Below are 5,465 nucleotides of genomic sequence, written 5' to 3' on the forward strand. Positions count from 1 at the left end.
AGTGATCATATTGGGTTGAGATATTTGTTTTACCAACCGAATCAGAATGCTAGGTAGGCTAGATGGTTGTCCATGATCAGTGAGTTTGATTTCAAAATCAGGTACATCAAAGGTAAAGAGAATAGGATGGCAAATACTCTTAGCAGGATGATACATGTAAATCACTTGGTAGCTATGGGCTCCTATGGAACAGACTTATAGGATAGGATCTTGTAGGCAGGTCAACAAGATGTTAGGTATATGGAGATTGTGCACATATTCCAGTAGGGTATTGGTACAGGTACAAGTAATACTATAGGTATAGGTATAGGTACATGTATTGGTACAGGTACATGTGGTAGTACAACTACATGCACAGGTACAGGTGTAGGTGCACATGGTATGGATTATTGTCTTATAGCAGATGGATTGGTCAGATTCATAGATAGGATATGTGCCAGATAGAAGTGAGCAAAAGAAGGTGATCTTAAGATATTTTCACACGAAACCTTATTCAGGTCACCTAGATTATCAGAAGACATTGACTGCAGTGAAGAAATTTTATTATTGGCCAAAAATGAAGAGGGATGTATTAGAGTTTGTGGCTAGGTGTTTTTATTGTAAACGAGTGAAGGAAGAGTGAAAACAACCAGGTGGAATGCTACAACTGATCACGATTCCAGAGTGGAAATGGGAGGTCATTTCCATGGAATTCATCACAGGGTTACCGAAGACAGTGATACAACATGATTCCATCATGGTTGTTGTGGACATGTTGACAAAGGTTGCACACTTCATTCTAGTTAAGTCTACATTCTGAGCTAGTGATGTAGCACAGGTATTCATCAAAGATGTGGCCAGGTTACATGGTGTTCCAAAGAATATTATGTTAGATATGGATGCAAATTTCACTTCCAAGTTTTGGAAGGAGTTATTTGTAGGTTTGGGCACAGATTTGACCTTCAATACAACTTATCATCCGCAGACAGATGGACAAACATAGAGGGTCAACCAGATATTAGAGGACATGTTGAGGATGTATGTGATGCATCAATAATGAAAGTGGGAAGAGTATCTCCCCTTGGTAGAGTTCGCATACAACAACGGTTATCAGGAGTCGTTGAGGATGAGTCCTTTTGAGGCATTGTATGGATGAAGTTGTAACACTCGTATAAGTTGGAGTGATCTGATTAACAGGGTACTTATTGGACCATATATGTTGGGATACATGGAACAGGAAATGCAAGTGATCAAGAAGAATCTAAAAGAAACACAGGATAGGAAAAAGAGTTATGCAGATAGGCATCGGTTATTCAATGATTTCTAGGTTGGGGAACATGTTTACTCATGCATCAAACCATAGAATATCTCCTTACAGATTGGATCATGTGCCAAGATGACACCATGGTTTTGTGGACCCTTCAGTATCATTTAGAGGATTGGGCCAGTATACTATCGAATTTCACGGCCAATGAAAGTGAAAGTCCATGATGTTTTCAATGTATCCTTACTTAAGAAGTATGTTAAAGATGTTGATCATGTGATTCACTAGTTTGTATTGCAGGTGGAACCCGATGGAGAATTCTAGCCGAAGCCTGAGTGTATACTGTGGAAAAAGGTGCTCATGCTCTAGAATCAAGCAATCGATCAAGTTAAAGTGATATGGAAGCACTTTGGGCCCAATGAAGATACATGGGAGATGATGGATCAGATGCAGGCTATGTATCCTTCCTTGTTTTCCAGGGTAGGCAAAGCAATTTTGAGATGGTGTTGTGGTATATTCTTTGATATGGTGTTTTGGTACATGTGTTGCTATGATGTTTTGGTATATGTTTTGGTGATATTTCTATATGTACATACGTATATGGATGTAAATACTTCCATGAGCTATTTTATAAAGCTCCACTAAGTGGTATGGGTGTCATGTCATTATGATTATGTTGTCATGTTACTATTCTATAATTTGGTTATGTTATCATGATGTTGTTGAGAAAGCAACAAGATAATGGAGCTTAGTGGAAAGGAATTTCCTTCACTAAGTGGGCCCGCACGCAAATTATGGCGCAAAGTCTATTTTTAGACTATGTCTATTTTTAGACATATGGATCATGGTCTATGAGTTGCAGGATGTTGTTTATGGATGATTGGTCATGTTGGGAAAAATAGATGGACTTCTATTTCTGGTTCACAGCAGGAGTGATCAAAGTCTATTTTTAGACTGCCAGGTTAAAAATAGAAAAGTCAAATATTATTGTCTCATAATAATATTTAGACTATAAACTTTATCTTATCCTCTTGGCGCACTTCAGTTTGAGCTACAGGTGTGGCACATGCAGCTGTCAGAAGGAAATATGCTTTTCTTGTGAGTCAGTTGAGCTATTGCATGCATGACATCAGTTAGAACTCATGCATGTGAGTTCTATGGAGTTGGATGTGGAGTTGATGGAGTTGTGTTCAGTTTGACTTGGTTAAACTAGGAACCACCTATAGTGTAGAAAGAAGCATAGGCAAGAGCAGAGGAAGCAAGGGTTGGTGCTTCAGTAGAGTCTTTCTTCTTCGGCTTTCTTTTCTTGTAATTAGTTTAACTGAAAATAGAATAGTGATGAGTGATGTGAATTCATTGATTAAATTAATTCACTAATTATTAACTCATAATGCAACTGAAGAATACATCAGTTAACTCAGTGCATGTACAGTTCAGTGGAAACAGGTGTTAGAGGTTGAGATTGCTATCAGTTGTGACTATAGTTGTGCATGGTATCTTGCACAATCAATGGATTGAGTATGCCCATGAGGATTTCTCAGTATATGCCTAGTGAAATAGCCTATGCTCACATGATTTCCAGTGTGAGTGATTTTCACATGGTATTGTGTGCAATAGAGGCAAGCAAAGCAAAGGAGGAGATTTGAACCTGTGACTTGTTCGGATCTGAGCTAATTTTGTGTGTAACAGGTGGAGATAGTGTTGGATACTTGTGTGGAGTATTGTAATATGTATTTTACATGTTCTCAATCATTAATATACAGATAGTGTGGGGTTTTCAGCTATAAGCTTTCCCCGGGATACATACTATGTTAATGTGTGCATGCAATTGATGTTTCATTGTTTTTATGCTGCTAAATTGGTGATTAACGTAGAGGAGATTATGTATTGTGCATGTATTCCGCAAAAGTGTATAATCGGGATAATCTCTGTGAATAAGTGTTTATTATTCAAAATTTCTACATGGTATCGGAGTTGTTGATCATCAGATCTATTATTCAGAAAGTGTTTACATCTTATTTCTTTAGGCAGAGTCTGTAATCGGGCCAGGTAGCCTCTGGATTCATCCTTCCTTTGGAAGGTGAGATATCTGGTAAAATCCCATACAGTCAATCTCTGTATGAGAAATACTTTGTTCCCACGAATTCTAGATCAGAGGCGGTTGAGTTTGGAGCTGGTGGAATTCGAATTTGCAGCAGTGTTTTCTTGGTATCAATGTGGCAATGTCCTTCAATGGATTGCGATTGGAGTATGCTCTTAAGGGCAGCTCAAACTATATTGCATGGAAGGACAGGATGGAGGCAGTGTTGGATGATAATGGGCTGAAGGATTTCATAGAGGCTAATGTCCCAAAGCCTATTGATGTTGCGCAAGTTGATGCTTGGCAAAAGAAGACAGCAAAGTGTCGAATGATTCTGTTGGAGGGCGTGAAGGATCACATTGTATCCAGCCTGCATGGTAAGGCTTCTCCATACTTGATGTTGAAAGCGTTGACAGATCTATTCCAAAGCAAGAGCGATCAGAGGAAGCTAGCGCTCAAAGATAAACTCAGAAACATCAAATGTGAGAAGGGAGACAGTATGCCCAAGTATCTCACGAAGTTCACTCAGTGTCAAGATGAGCTGGGAAGTGTGGGGGTGACTGTCGATGATGAGGACTTGGTGAGCTTGGCTCTCCTTGGTCTTCCGAAGAGTTGGCATTCCTATCAGGACTCTGTCAATGGTCGGGAGAAATTTCCAGGATGGGAGAGACTTTGGTCAGATCTTATGCAGGAGGAGATCAGGCGGAATAACAAGGACAGATCTTCATCAAAGGGAACTGATGAAGAAAATTGCGCTTTGGCTGCCAAAGCAAAGAAGGGGAAGAGCAAGAAAGCTTCTCAGTCTGGTGTGAAAGGCAAGAAGTAGGACATGTCCAAGGTGAAGTGCTTTCATTGTCACCAGCGTGAACACTATGCCACTAATTGTCTGCAGAAGAAGAAGAACAAGCAAGTTGTTGGATCTGCAGCAGGAGAGGCTCTAGCCTCGCAGTTTGAGCTGGATTTTTCATTGATCTCATGCTTGGTTTCAAGTGTGATGGGATCGGTGTGGTTCTTGGACAGTGGTGCGTCTTTTCACATGACAGGAGATCAAGATTTGTTTTCTGATCTAAAGGACAAAGATCTTGGAGTGCACATCGAGATGGGTGATGATGGTAGATACAGTGCAACCGGTATCAGTACCATTTCCTTTGAGAGGGAGTCTGGTAAACCCTTCGTATTGAAGGAAGTGATGCATGTTCCAGGATTGAAGAAGAATCTTATCACTGTGGCGATGTTAGAAGACAAGGGATATGATGTTGTTTTCAGCGAGGGAAAGGCTTTCCTGCGCAGCAAGACAACTGGAGAAACCCAGAAGATAGGGGTTCGAGTGAGGCACCTTTATCAGTTTCATGTAGATGGATGTGCAGCAATGGCATGCAAGGCAGAAGGATTGGTGAGTCGGATGATGGTGAGTTGTGGCACAGGAGATTGGGTCACCTTCACCATGGAGCCTTGAAGATACTGCAGCAAATCACTACAGGGCTTCCTAAAGGCACACTTACGCAGTCAAATCAATGCAAGGGGTGTACTTTGGGAAAGTTTGTGAAAGCCACGACGATCCTTGAGAGAATTCACACAGACGTGTGTGGACCTTTCTCAGTAGCTTCGACAACAAAACACAGATATTATGTGATTTTTGTTGATGATTTCTCTCGTAAGTGCTAGATCTTCTTCATGCAGAAGAAGAGTGAGACATGCTCAAAGTTCTGTGAGTTCAAAGCACTGGTCGAGAAGGAGTCGGGGAAGAAGGTGAAGGCTCTTAGGAGCGATAATGGTGGTGAATACATCTCTGGCGAGTTCAAGGACTTTTGAAGTGCAGAAGGGATTCGAAGAGAGCTCATAGCTCCCCATAACCCACAATAGAACGGAGTTGCTGAGCAGAAGAACAGAATGATCATGGGTGCTACACGGGTGATGTTGCATGATTACGGCCTACCCCTTCACTTGTGGGCGGAAGCATGCAATACAGCAGTTTATGTGCAGAACCGTTTTCCTCACAGGATACTTGGCATGAGTACACCCAAGGAGGCTTATTCTGGTAAGAAGCCTGATCTTTCTCATTTGAGGATTTTTGGTGCTAACGTTTACATGCATGTGACGAAGGATGCCAGGAAGAAGTTGGAGCTGACCGCAGAGGTTGGG

This window comes from Pinus tabuliformis, chromosome 3_2 (assembly GCF_031772625.1).
Source record: "Pinus tabuliformis cultivar Carrire ecotype Pingquan chromosome 3_2, CPIR1, whole genome shotgun sequence".
In the NCBI taxonomy this organism is placed as follows: Eukaryota; Viridiplantae; Streptophyta; class Pinopsida; order Pinales; family Pinaceae; genus Pinus; species Pinus tabuliformis.